The 15,066-nt window shown below is 45.6% G+C and overlaps 2 pseudogenes; both read right to left on the reverse strand.

Moving 5' to 3' along the window:
• Nucleotides 1-648: 648 nt before the first annotated feature.
• Nucleotides 649-9,467, reverse strand: LOC141470114 (TRPM8 channel-associated factor 2-like; annotated as a pseudogene).
• Nucleotides 9,468-13,869: 4,402 nt separating this feature from the next.
• Nucleotides 13,870-14,526, reverse strand: LOC141470115 (TRPM8 channel-associated factor 2-like; annotated as a pseudogene).
• Between the last annotated feature and the right edge of the window lie 540 nt (nt 14,527-15,066).

A 15,066-nucleotide genomic window follows, 5' to 3' on the forward strand; every position in this document is an offset into this window, starting at 1 on the left:
GATGAGTCCATGTGTTAAACCACTACTGACTACAATCAAGTCACCTCTTTTTTGTTTCCACTCTGCAGTCTTGCATGGAATGTATCTTGCTGACAGGCTATGGTAAGAGTGACAGCTACAACTTTTACATAATTGTCTTACATAAAGCTGGGCATTGGGTCACACCGTCATACAATGTAGGAAGATATCTATATCAATTCAGTATCAGCTATGTATTATATTAGCTGTATATAAGCACTATAAGGTCACTTTCATGTGAGTAGGTGTGGAAGTTCTGCATACTTAGGATTAAAGTTAGGGATTTTAGGGTAATCAAAACCATAGTGAAAATCTCATGTTACTGAAATTATAACTGAAGAATACAACATTGTGGAGGCTACTATTTGCTTTACAGATCCATATTCTATTGGTACTATCCTTGAGACCGCTCCAGTGACTGCTCCACCTGGAAAATTTCCATTTCATCAGAGAAAGGTTCTGCAGCAACTAAATCTACTCAGAATTATATTCCGCCTGTGGCAAAGAACACAGAAGAAAGCTCATTCGTTATTTAACCCTTCAGAAGATGGCTTAGATGGTTGCTGAGCTGCAAGGGGGAAAAGATAGACCATAGCTAGTCTGTGAATCAAGGTTTAGATATTTTTTCCTTCATGGTCTCTAAGATCTTCTTGGGTCCTGTTCCCAGCTGGGTAAAGAGGACAGTTCCACAGACAGCTCTTGATAGGCCAACCCCAGGCTGTAAAAAAAGGAGCCAGGTTCTAGTTCACCTGCAGAGAAAAATTCTGTGCCCACAAGTTCATCTTGGAAGGGTTGTCTTTTGGGATGGTGAACATTTTCTGGTAGTCAGAGAAGAGCCAGGTGAAGGGGTTCCAACCAAACCCTTCCTGCAACTGAAAGAGAAGAATACAGTGTAAAAACAAGGAACGTCTCATTTCACTGCCGTTATTCCTGTGTTACAAGCAGTAGAAAATTCCATAGGTTTCTGCAGTGTCTTTTAGAATAAATGTAAAGTTGGATGAAGGCATCCAACTTTCAGGCTTCAGAGCATAAATTACAGCACTAGAGTACAGAAGGATAACAGGAGGTTATTTACTCCTCAGAGTCCCCTATTGATATGGAAACTTCTGGTGCTGAGACTAGCTATGGACTAGGCAGTATGTTTTTTGTGAGAAGGTTGGAGAGTCATGAGGAGGCTGACTGGAAGGTGGGACGTGAAGTGGTCTGGTCTTGTGCCAGGTCAAAAGCAGTAAGCCAACTTATACTGGAGGAGGCTCCACACCATTAGGTTATGTCTGAACTGCAGAATGCATCCCAGACAATTCACAACCCCTTGTCACAATATGTCCACAGTGTTCCTACTTGTCTGTTCCCTCCCCTGCCACCAGTTTTCTATGGGAAGAAAACACAGGTACTTGTGGGAGCAAACTGTGGGACATCCTGGACAACTTGGGGAACCAGTGCTTTGGAGCATGCTGCAAGTGCTACTTTTTCCTAGTCTAGACAGAACCTGGGAGGTCTCTGACTTTACTCCAAAGCAAGCAGTAAGGAGGTGGAGACAAAACAGTACAGACAGGAGTTTTGTTGTTCCATTCAATCTGTAAACTCATTGGGCCAATTAACTAGTTTTCTAATTGCTTTATACTCTTTTTTTGCAGGATCTGTGTTACAGGCTTAGTGACAACTCTGGGGCGGTAAATGGGTAACCAAGCTGAACTCTGAGAGATGGTATACTCCATCAGGCAATGGCAAGACCGTCCTGCCACAAAAATGTAAGAACCGTACAGGAGCTGGACCTAAAAAGGCCTGAAGACCAATGCTCAAGCCTTCCTGGATTGAAGGAATGTGAAAAGCATCTAAATGGCACAGCCAAATGTGGGGCTCAAAGGAACACAGAAACCATTCCATAGAAAAAAAAAAAATATAGCTGTAATACAGACAGAATTGTAATTGTTCTTTCATGTCACATTTATCTCAGCAGTCCTGTCAGTAGCCAGATAGGAGATCCCAGCCCATAGGGTGTGGGTGAGGCAGTGCGGCAGAGGCCAGCACTAAGTGGCCTTACACTACTAGTAAGGTAGTGTGGGGAAAATTTTAATTTCCCCTTTTGAAACTGTTCCAATCTGTATATTTTGATATTCGTCGCACCAGAGAAAACAGAGGTTGACTTTTCAGCTTGATGATTCAGGCAGTCCTCTGGGATGTGGAAAATTCAGGATCAATACTCCTCCAGTAAATATTTTGTTGTTCATATAAGATGTGAGAGCTCCTAGGCAAGGGGGCTGAGGGGTACTCACAACAGGCAGTAGCTTAAGCCATCATAATGGATATTCACCTTAAAGTTCCCAGGTAAAATGTTGAGTGCTCTCTCCATTAGGCTACTAGTTGCTACAGGGAAGAAAGGGAAAGGGGGAATGTGGAATAATTCCTAAGATATAATTTTTATTAAAAATATATAGCATTGTTCACACATTGAGGAAAGGTATAAAATCAAAACGTTTCCAGGGTGGAACACAGCAGCAGCTGGTATGCAAGGAATCCGCTACATCTATGACTCCCTGAACAATATTGCTTGCAAAAGCAACACGGAGGATGGAGTGGAGTGAAGATTCCACGGCCAAGCTCTGTGATTACACAGCAGAATGGGAACAAGGTGATCCTGTGGAAGTGATAAGCGGCATGCTTGCTACCCTGAGCCAACAGTCTGTCAAATTTTGATGAAATGCTGTCCTTTGTGCGAACTTTGCTCATTATAATGTAATTATAATACCAAAACACACCTCCAGCCCAAAGGCTACCCGCCTCCAAGGTGCGACCACTCCTCCTTGAGTCTGCGCCCTGAATTTTTCGTAAACTATACCTTTAAATGCGAGGCGAGAGAATTTTGCACCAATCATAATAAAGGTATTTATGACTAAAGTCACTCAAACTCCACCTTGAAGGTAAAAAATAATATAAAAATAACCCGAGAAAGGGGGGATGCTAGGGAAGACACCATCGTAAACAAGTCAGGGAGGATCCCATGACGGACTGCCTTGGACTCCCGGGACCAGTCGACAGGCTGAGCCTTTCTTCCCCCCACATAGGGACGCCTGTGGATAAGACTTAGACTATACCAGGTGCTTCCTCGGGGAACTTAGAAATCTCTCTAGAGGGTTACCTGTTACATTTATAGCCAGGCTGTATTGTTTGCAACTTTGTCGCGTGCTTTGTACCATTAACATTTTTTTTCTTTTACTTGCACGTGCTTTGCAGACAGTGTACTTATCACCGGCAAACCATAAGAACCTTTATATCTGTTGCTTAAATAAACTGCACTGTTTAAGGAGCTAGCCGTTTCGGTTTTTCACTGAACGCGACCAGACACCAGAGTGCAGCCGTGCTAGTTCGTGAGCACGACTAGACTGAAGGTGCAGTCCACTGTTAGTGTATCCAGAATCGTGATAGTTTAAAATATATTAAACACGACTGGACTGATAGTGGTGAATTGGGCATCACTCAGAATTTAAACCCAGCCGCCCCTAGCCTCCCACCTCGGTGAGGAGCGTTAGATCGCAAGGGGGTTTATTTTCTGCCAAAACTATTTTGCCTCTTCACACAACAGGGAAGGAAAAATCCCTCTCACATCCTTCCCAAAAGAACGCACTTTAATCTGGGACAGGGTTCATGATTTAGAGTCTCAACCACAGTGAGGGATCCAGCTACATGTGCAAGAGGATAAGCTGAACCCATCTCCTTACACTTGATGGACTACACTGGCTCTACTCAGTGCATCGGCTGATATGAAATCCCTGCTCTTTGCTATGTAAAGAGAAGCCTAGTCACATAACTCACCAGGATACTACTAGAAGCCTGGCTCTTCTAGACACTTTACAATGCCAAGAGGTTTATTTTACCAACTAGCCCAATGTCTCACAGAAAATGTGCAGCAGATTAAAAAGCTGTGCCTAAATTTGATCATCCTTTTCCCATGCTGTATAATAAGAAGCAGTTCCTGTTTCTCTCCTAGGCAAAAAGATTAGTATATTGAACTAAGCTCTGTCCTGAGTGGCTAAGCCCAAGTCTAGCAAAGGAAGGTTTCCAGGAAAAATCAGCAATAAACGCTCTGTCTGTATAGATAGAGTGCTTTCTGGACCCAAGATGAACCCAGATTATAAGCAAACACTTAGAAGGCATGACAGCTACAGTCATCAGGCTGCAGAGGCATCCTTCTGAACACAGGCTTCACTGACTGTACTAAGAATACACCCGCTTTCCCAGTTACCTGCAGGTATGTCTCCAGAGCAGTTCACATCTCCCAGTCCTTTAGTGCCTTTCTTCAGATTTCTTCTCTTATCCTTGCCTCCTGACACTGTGACCTAAGTGCCTGATGCGCCTGATGCCTGGGAATCCCCAGCATGTTTTCATGACATAAACAGACCAGAGGTTGCAGGTGGCCTCTATGGTATGAGGGGGAAACTCCCATGCTTTCTGTTGTTGATTGTGTCCCAGCTCATGGACAGGACCCCAAAGACCAGTAGTTTGCATGTGCTTCATGTCTAACATCTCCTTCACTGAATCCAGGTGGCCCATGATGGGGTAGCCAGCATGCATCCAGCCTGCAGGAAAGACAGGTACCAACACAAAAGTGCTCACTCCAGTGCCTCTTTAGACATAAATGACTATATTTTTCATTTCTCTAGTGCTTTTCCTCCATCTCACAAACCACAATGTATTGCCATAAATGACAATTTTGTGAGATAAGGAAACAGTACAAGTTTCACCCTAACAAATAGTCAAATAAGCAATGTAAAGGTAGTACTGAACTATCAGTTAAGCACCATTTTGACTGACTTCCCTTGGAAGTGGTGGAATCACCATCCCTGGAAGAATTTAAAAGACAGGTAGACATGCTGCTGAGGGACATGGTTTAATGGTGGTTTTGGCAGCGTTAGGGTAATGGTTGGACTCTATGATCTTATAGATCCCTTCCAACCTAGACAATTCTATGACTCTATGATCCTATAAGCATACACTCATAGTTGGACTGAGGTTGAGACTTTAGGATGAGGGAAAAAGCCTGACCATTGTCCAGGATACACCTGAACTCTCACAAACTGAGCAGAGATAATGCCACTGAATCATGCAATAATGTGATTCAGCATCCTGGCAGAGCTTGAGTCTTCCTATGTTAAGAGTGTGGATACTGTAGGTCTATACTCCACTAGTCATCAGTGTGGATGAGACACATGGAAGTCACAGGTTGTCATGCTTAAGTGCTGCAAAGCTTGCCAGGCTTAAGCCTGTTCTAAACCTCAAAAGATAGCTATACTATAAACAACATCCCAGCATCATGCTAGGCAAGAATCTTGCGCTGCAAGGGATTTTGCTCATGTCTCCTTGGGGTCTTCGTCACTGATTTGTCCTTCTCAAGATTCCCAAAACTTCATAGAAGAGTCACATCTCCAAACTCAAACATCTACTGTAGGAGGGGAAAAGAGAGACTACACAGCTGTCTTTGATCACTAAGCTTGCAGACAACCCAAGTTGGAGAACATGAACGGCAACGCCCTTCCTGCAGGAACTATTGAAGATCTTGAGCTCCCTCTTTTTTAATAAGAGGGATGCATGCATTTAGCAGCCACTGGCACCCAAGAAGTTCAGGTCCAGAAATGTGAGTGAAACTGTTTAGTCCACCCAAAACTGAAGGGAAATTTGTGTCTGCAGATTATAACCTTTTCAACTGGCATTTGCTCAGGATAGCAGAACTTAGCACTCCCAAGATGTGCAACAAATTCTTTCCATGTGGCTTAGCAAAGGGTTAGGACATCAGGGTTCATGCCAAGTCCTTGTCTCATTGTGGGATGATGAATTTAGCCAGTCTATTTTGAAAAACAAATGAACAAAACTTGTATTGCAAAGTTTCGTGTTTACCATCTAATTTGACTCTAGATCAAATGCACTCAGTTCTCAACTTGAAAAGCTGGGGTGGGGGAACATCAGCTGCAAAACTATAAACTCATGGGCTTTGACAGTGATACCGATTCTGCTTCTGCCATCATCTCAGGCACACGTCTTCTCAGGCTAAGCTTTACCCACAGTAACCCATGTGCAGCCCCTCTCCAGCAAGTAGGCACACACAGGTTTAAAAACTGTCACTGAATGTGTGAGAACAGTCCTGTGGTTGAGGCAGGGAAAAACAGGAATCAGGTCACCTTCTGCCAGCTGTACTGACTCTACAGTGTATTCAGGAGGGAGAATGAGTAACTACATGTGAGTCAAAGCCACTGCAGTCAGTAGCTCTGCATCTTAACATGCCCAGGCAGCAGAACAGCTAAGTTTTGCCAGAAGGGAGGCATCTGAAAGGGTCAATACATTTTTTTTAAGCCCCACCTTACCATGTTTCCATCCTGATAGAATAGTTCACAATTATGCAAGGGTCGCAGTCATTTGACACCTTATATATGTTCCCAGTCTGGTTTTAGCAAAATAGCCTTGAAGGAACAGACACTGCTGCTAGAGGCCACTTTGCCTCTTAACCCCTTGAGAAGGCCATATGACAGTGTACCTACTGAATGAGATCTGGACATCTGTTACAACCCTCTCTGGCCTTGGGAATTTTGTTGGTATGGCTGCCAATTTGCTTATTGCCACCATGATCTGATTCCAGAAGGTCAGCAGTGGCTCTGGGTTCTCCATGTGGTGGATGCTGTCAGATGGCACTGTCAGGATGAGATTGTCAACAGCAAGTTCTGCCCAGGGAGCAGATTAGTGCCTGACACAGGTCTTCCACTGGCTTTCACAGGTCTCCCCTACCACCCCTACCATCGACACCACAGAAAATAAGTTAAACACAGCTCTGACTTTTAAGCATGCTCCTAGAGGTCAAGCTGGAGAAATAGACCACAGTCAAGAAATTGTCTTGGAAAAGAGTACGTGTTAGTTGTGAGACAAGGGGTGGTGGCTGTTAACTACTTAATCCTCATCCTGTGCTTAGGAAGTCTCCTCAGGCTCTTTAATGAATGGGATACAGAAAGAGAGGACTGGCATATACCAGAGCAGTAACATAGCAAGAACAGATCCCTGTTTCCCATCCGAGAACAAGAAGCACCAGGTTTCTCCAGCATCCCTTGATATCTCATTTCTTCTTCTCCATCAGATATTTGCAATTTATATAACAACCCTGGTTTTGCTTAGTTTGACAGAAGAGTAAGAAGAAATTGTATACAGGAAGAGAAACCAATGGAAAACATGGGAAATTCAGCAGAGGGATTTACTGTAGGGACTGGAGAATCCCATACAGGCAGAGTGCAATGCAAGCTTTGTTGTGGCAGAGGTCAGCCAGTCTCCCTCCAACAAAATGGTTTCCGTCAGACCATCAGAAATGACAACTCCAACCTCAAGAAATGTCAGTTTGGACAAATTCTGCCTATTTTGTGACAGCTCCCTTATCTACCTCCTGCCATGTAGCAGGCACAAAGTGACTAAGTGACATACCCAGAATCCCAGAAGACAACAAAGCAGGGAAACTAAATCTGGGTATTCCTAAACCCAGGGATTTCTAAGGCATTCCTTTCAGTCACAGAGATAGCAGCACTGTGAGCAGCACTAAGGAAAAAGGCACCAAGGTAAACAAACCTACCAAGCCTGAAGAAAGGAGCTCTGACTGCCCTTCTACTGTGATGGGCACTTTCCCCAGGATGCTCCTTGGTGGTACTATGATTTAAGTGAGGCCACCCCAGAGGCAGGAAATATCACAGGTACATATTACTACTGGGGCTCGCTTCAGCTCTGTGGCGTGAGAAAGGTCATCCATGTGACACCTAATCTGTGCCTGGCAAACAGAAGGGGAGGAACAGCTGGTCAAATGTCTCTGAGTGCGACCTGGAAGACCAACCTGGCAGACTGACCACAACACTTAGAGTCATCTGTTGCAGCACTGCCTTTCCAGGACATGCACACGGAATCACGGAATTGTCAGAGTTGGAAGGGACCTCTAGAGATCATCTAGCCCAACTCCCCTGCTAAAGCAGGATTGCCCAGAGCACATCACTCAGGACTGCATCCAGGCGGGTCTTGAAAATCTCCAGAGAAGGGACTCCATGGCCTCCCTGGGCAGCCTGCTTCAGGGCTCTGTCACCCAGCCTAGGCTTTCAGCCTGTAATGACCAGAAGCAGCAAATACAATGAAAAAATCTGGTGAAGTTCAGTGCTATCCCTGTCTCAAGTAGTGTTACAGCAATACTCCCATTATTACTGGATCAACTACATCCTTCACCAGCAGTTCAAGGTACTGCAAGACTTCTTTCACTGCACTGTGCTTGCATTGATCATTCCTTCACCATTCACCAGCATCAGTCTCATCCTGTAACATATGAGTAGGAGAGATGTGATTACTGCTGGCTTCTTTAATTGTGTCTCTTCCTTGGTGCTCATACCAGTAAAACAGACAGCATGTGGCTACAGGATCAGACAGAAACACCTGAGTTAACTTTGCATTTCAGCTGCAGGGAGCTCACTGCAAAAAATATCCAAGTGGGTAAGCATTTATCTGCTTCATACTTTGCAGCGAACAGAATCCCAAGTAACTAGTTTATATCTGTTCTGAATATATCTACATGAGCAATAGTGACAGCACTGTGAAAGTACCTTCTGAGAGATCTAGAGAGACAGAACTGTTTGGTGCATAGAGGGGCTCAAGTACTTACTCTGGGCATGAAAATCACCTTGATCAGTTCTCTTTGCACGTTAACAAAACAAATACAGCTGCCTTCAGGCAGCAGTCATACTCAGTTATCTTCCCAGCACACAGAAATAAGAGGAATGCAACGGAAGAGTGTGGGAAACGTGAAAAATTATGACAATGCATTGACAGTGCCACAGGGTGGCAGCAGTAAGAAAGGACTGGAAAGGCAGCAAAACCTTCTTGCAAGCTATTTTTGAGTGCTCACCTGACAAATACATCCATGTAAGCAGAAGCCAAACTAGAGAGAGCTTACCTTCAGACCGGCACTGACCACCAGGCAAGGGAATGTTATAACTGCTGTGTGTCCTTCAGGGAGGTAGAGTCCCGTACTCCTCCAGGCTGTCTTACCTAAAGGTGAGAGAACACAGTCCTCAACAGTCAGGCACTTCAGCCTGACTTTGTGGATGCTGGAGATTTTAAGCTGCAATAGAAGCATACTCCCATCTTTTTCGTTGCTCTACAGTCACAGAACGGTCTCAGGTTTTACCCAACCTGTCAGAAATACAGTTTTAAAGCAATAGGGTAGCAGCATGAAGAAGATCATCACGCCATTAGCAAGCAAGGCCATCCAAGTTTGAACTTCTGGAAATGCCAAGTTTAAATGTGTTTACTAGTATCTTTTAAAAATAATAATAAGAAAAAAAGAAACCAAACCCCCAACATCTCCCCCTCTCCTCAGATCCTCTTACCCTAAAGGCCTCATAAGAGGTGCACACCGTGGTGGTATTAAACACTGTTGAAGCCATAATGGTCCTAAAACATTTCCTAAATAACTGACTGACAGTTACATCACATTTTTCCTTACTGACTGGCCCAGCACAAGCTGGGGCCTGCATGAATTCTCATTTCTAGCTGACTGAAGTTATAAGAAAGCCTAAAAGGACTGTCCTATACTAGGTGTAACTGTAAGATGGATACCCTACCATACCACTACAATTCAGCATGTTTCTAGACAGTCTTCCCATGGAAATGCAAGTCTCCTCTGCCTTGACTCTGTTAGGTGGTTCTTCTCCCCCAAGTGCCTGTGCATGAACAGCAAGGAAGCAAGACTTTCACAGGGTGTATCAGAGAACTGAAATCAGGGTTGACCACAAAGGAGCCTGTCTGCCACTACCGAGGCCAGCCTCCTCACAAGCCCACAGTGAAATTGTACATCTGTCCTCATGTTCAGACATACCCAGACACGAGAACTGGAGAGGCTGGAGAGTTGGGCAGAGAGGAATCTGATGAACTTCAACAAGGGCAAGTGTAGGGTGCTGCACCTGGGGAGGAACAACCAACCCCCTGCGCCAGTACAGGCTGGGGGCTGACCTGCTGGAGAGCAGCTCTGAGGAGAAAGACCTGGGAGTCCTGGTGGACAACAGGATGACCATGAGCCAGCAATGGGCCCTTGTGGCCAAGAAGGCCAATGGCATCCTGGGGTACATCAGGAAGAGTGTGACCAGCAGGTCGAGGGAGGTTATCCTGCCCCTCTGCTCTGCCCTGGTGAGGCCCCATCTGGAGTACTGTGTCCAGTTCTGGGCTCCTCAGTTCAAGAAGAACAGGCAACTGCTGGAGAGGGGACAGCAGAGAGCTACAAAGATGATTAGGTGCCTGGAGCCTGTCTCTTATGAGGAAAGGCTGAGAGATTTGAGTCTTTTTTAGACTGAGGAAGGATCTGATAAATACTTAAAGGGTGGGTGTCAAGAGGATGGCTCACAGGACCAGAGGAAATGGTCTGAAGTTGTGGCAGGGGAGGATTATATTAGATTAGGAAGAATTACTTTACTGAGAGAGTGGTCAGGCACTGGAACAGCCTGCCCAGGGAGGTGGTGGATTCGCCATCCCTGGAGATATTTAAGAAACGTTTAGACATGGCTCTCCAGGGCATCCTCTAGTGCCCGAGATTGTTGGTTTGTTGTCAGAGTGGGAGACGGACCCGGAGTAACGACGAGTCTCAATATGAGTATGATCGTTCTCACTTTATTCAAGTTCTCACAGAGTATATAAAGACAGACAAGCAGAGCACGTGCTAGCAACAGCTATACGATTGGCTTACAGTCTCTGTTCACGCGCCTAGAGCGCTCACACAATTAGTGCAGACCTCTTGTCCACATGCAGCAGATGTTTCTCTATCTCCTGGAGGCAGTACCGCTTATCACTTACTTATCATGTAGCTACTTCTTCATACTTCTGTTTCTCAAGGACAGTTCACAGCCTCCTCCAGGCTTTCACCCCTATCAAAGACTGGGTTGCTCATTGCAATCAAGTCATGCCCTTTTTCACTCAGCCATTCCTCCACAGTTTGTGTGTGTCTGTTTGGTTTGTTGGTTTTTTTTTGTGATTGGACTCAATGATCTCAAAGGTCCCTTCCAACCATGAAGATTCTGTGATTTTTTCAGTGGTGCCCAGTGACAGGACAAGAGGAAATGGGCACAAACTTGAATATAAGAAGTTCCACCTAAACCTGAGGAGGAACTTCTTTACTTTGAGGGTGGCAGAGCCCTGGAATAGGCTGCCCAGAGAGGTGGTGGAGTCTCCTTCTCTGGAGACATTCAAAACCCGCCTGGACAAGTTCCTGTGCAACCTCCTCTAGGTGGACCTGCTGGGGCGGGGCGGGGGGGGTTGGACTAGATGATCTCCGGAGGTCCCTTCCAACCCCATGTGATTCTGTAATTCTGAATATCGACCAGCTCTCTTGAGCCCCCCTACCTTCCAGAGCCCTATCCCATGGGATTTCTCCAAGCAGTTTCTTGGAGAGGTCAAAGTTAGCCCTCCTGAAATCCAAGGTTTCAGTCCTACTTCTTGTTTTGCATGTACTGCCCACGATCCTGAACTCTATCTTTTCATGGTCACTGCAACCAAGTTTGCCCCCAACGTTCATGTCCTCTACCAGTCCCTCTTTGTTTGTCAGCACTAGATCCAGTAGTGCTTCGCTCTTCGTTGGCTCCTCCAACAGCTGAGTTAAGGAGTTATCATCAACACACTGGAGGAACCTCCTGGAATGTAGATGCCTGGCAGTGTAGCATTCCCAGCAGATATCAGGGTGATTGAAGTCCCCCACGAGAACCAAGGCCTGCGATTGTGAGGCTACTTTGAGCTGAATGTAAACGGCCTCGTCAACTTCCCCATCCTGATCAGGTGGCCTGTAATAAACACCCACAACACTATCTCTCATATTGGCCTGCCCCTTAATCCTCACCCACAAGCTCTCAACTCTCTCTTATTCTGACCCCAAGGAGGGCTTTGGGGACATCTCCTCACACTCTATCCGTTCCTTAACATAGAGAGCAACACCTGCACTCCTCCTTCCTCACCTGTCCCTTCTGAACAGCTTGTAGCCCTCAATAGCCACACTCCAGTTGCAGGATTCATACCACCAGGTTTCAGTGATGGCCACTATATCATAGCTTTCCAGCAGCACGGTAGGTTCCAACTCCTCCTTTTTGTTGCCCATGCTGCGTGCATTTGTGTAGAGGCACTTCAGCTGGGCTGTCAGCTGTGCTGCCTTCTTAAGGGAACTGTTTGTCTCCACAATAGAAAGAGCTTATACTGTGCAAGGCCCTCTTATCTCTGCTATTTCCATATAACTCCTGTAGGTCACTGCGGAGAAACACATGTTGCATTAGTCTCATTTGCTCACTTTCTCCTAAGCAAAACAGTTTTCTCCCAACATCTGGAAATAATCTGTTGTTACGTGGCCATTGCAGCCAACTCAATAAGAGTAAATGATGCTGCCATTCTGCATGCCCATAGGACAGGAATTAAATCTGCAGCTCTCCTTTGGTTATGACTTTACTGAGACCCTTTATCACACAGAGTATATGCCCACGCATATAGCACAGTACCTGCCTTAAAGCGCAGGCTGATCCTCTGCGGGTTAAGCAAAGGCCAGCGGGAAGGCCTAGATGCACAAAGCTGTTGTGTTGTACGGAAATTAGGCATCCACATTTCTCTGGGGCTCTGGATCCAAAGAAAACCACCACAAAAGCACCCTAAACAAGGTGTAATTCACAAAGTTACCATTTAAAGTCTTGTTAATTGCTATGTAAATTCTATCTGCTGGGTTCTCCACCACTCTCTCTCTTCCATGCACTGCACATGAGGCAGTGGGAACATGCCCATGCACTGCAGGTGGGAACAAGAATCAATCAGCAAATTTTAATTTAGTAACTTAATTTGTTAGCTGTGTCCAAGCACTTTGCTGAATTCAAGAATTCAACAGCTTTCTACCACCTTTTTTGGGAAACAAATTTGGCATCCAGAGACTATCAAATCCAATTATTTTTTCTGAAAATAACAGAAATTTAGTATTACATATGCACAAGGAAAAGGCTACTAAGGAAAGACTTGCAGAGAATTTTATTGTAATTGTTGCAGCTTGCACTGCAGTGAAATGAATCTGCCACACAGAGGAAGCACAGCAGCACTCATGTTCCTTGGAGAACCTGCTCTGCCTTGTGTAACTCAGCAGAAAGTGGGGTGAGGTATGCCTGGCACACCTGCTGGCAAGGGGAGGTGGAGGAAGACAGCAGAGCAATGCCCAGGACACTGCTGCCTGCCTGGTCTGCTGTGCAATACGAGTCATAGCAGCCCTGAGCTTTACATCTGCTGCTCCAGTACCCAAGGGTCAAGGCTGGAATCCCAAATGAACTGGGAGCACCAACATTTCCTGTCCACAGCCCATGTCAGAAGCTGAGAAGGGAGGTGGCACACCAGCACCAGCCCCTGGGTTTCACCTGAAGGTGAATTTCTGCAAGTAACAGAGTAAACAGGTTTAGCAGCTGCCAGCCAGAGCCTGGCCCAGAGGGCTGACCTGGTGTTCCATCTCCAACCTAGTTTTGAACTGTAGGAAAGTTGCCCTGATCATACACATCTGGGGAGAAGGAAAGGAATTACTCCTGTTGCCCCGGTGTTGCTGTATCTGCACACTCGATCAGACAGACTGCTCTAAAAGATGGCTCCCCTTGTTTCCTTCCCCTTGAATGAATTCCCTGGGCATGGCCCAACTGCCCTGGAAGCAGGAAGGTCCCCCTTAAATTTGAAGACAACAGTTGCATCCCATCCTGGCTATTAAAGAACCAGCATTCAGCATCACCCTCATAATCTTCTATAAACACCTCACCTGCATAACCTATCAGTTGTTTAAACAGAGAGCAGTTCAGATACTCATGGGACAATGAAGGGAATCTTGGAAATATTCTTGGCAAATTTGAAGATGTCTTTCTCTACCGCATTTCCTGTGAAGTACACGCCAGCCACGCTCGTTACCTGGTTGCCAGGAAATTCAAACAGAACCTTCTCCTTGCCATGTTGATTAGCCCAGTGCCAGGCCTGGCCACCAATGAGCAGCCTTCCAACCCCCTTTACAAAGCCAACCAAGTCTTTTGCCTGCGTGCTGTCATAGGCATCCAGCAGTACACCCCCAGGGAGGGACTGAGCTCTGCCCCAGCCTGTACTTTGATGCCAGCCCTGATCAGCAGCTGGGAGAGGGAATCCAAATGAGGATGGACCCCAACCAGGGCCTCAGGGGAAGGCCTGAGCCACTCCACAGCATTTCTGAGGAAATGGGAAAACTTGGGAGTCCTTCAAGATTCCCTCATGGGAAACAGCCACCATCTGGCCCTTCCCATACTGTGAAACAGCAATCAGAACCTGCTTCTTAGAGCTCACAAGTATGGGGTAGGCATCCTCTCCAACAAGTAGCATCTCACAAGGAAAAAATTGCCAGTGAAGTCCCATGGCCCAACACCATCCACTAACAGGTCATAGGTGGCAGAGGGTTTCATCTTCAGGTCACTTACCCGGTGGAGAGAAGACCAACATTCATTACATTGGTTCAGCAATAAAGCTGTAACAATTCTGCAGGGTCACTTCTGGGTTGTCTAGTAGGAACTCCAACCAAACGGGAAACTCACTGGAAGCAGCTTTGTGGACACAACTTTTTCAGTCCTTTGGGATTATGTTTTTTTTGCTTGCTTGGCTTTCTTTCATGCCATTTACCATTTAAACAGACGTGACAAATATATGAAGATGATGGAGGAAAAGAAAGTGACTGTTCCAACAAATTCTGCTATGCCTTATGGAAGAGGACAGGGAAATAAAGGTGCTCACTTTCCCATTAATAGTTTATTTGGAGAGGGAGAGTGACAGAGGCTCCAGGAAGTCTACTAGGAACTTGCCTGGTAGAGGTGGTTTACATGGAAATAGCCAGAAAATGAAAAGACCTTATCAACACAACACATGGCATAATTCAAACATGCAGTTCATATTTTTCTTCCTAATCAGATACATACAGAACTACACAACAGTTGCTGCAAGATGATACTCCAAAGCTGTACTTTTCTACCTCCATTTAGGCACTAT

The sequence above is a fragment of the Numenius arquata genome, chromosome 11 (genome assembly GCF_964106895.1).
Source record: "Numenius arquata chromosome 11, bNumArq3.hap1.1, whole genome shotgun sequence".
Taxonomy (NCBI): Eukaryota; Metazoa; Chordata; class Aves; order Charadriiformes; family Scolopacidae; genus Numenius; species Numenius arquata.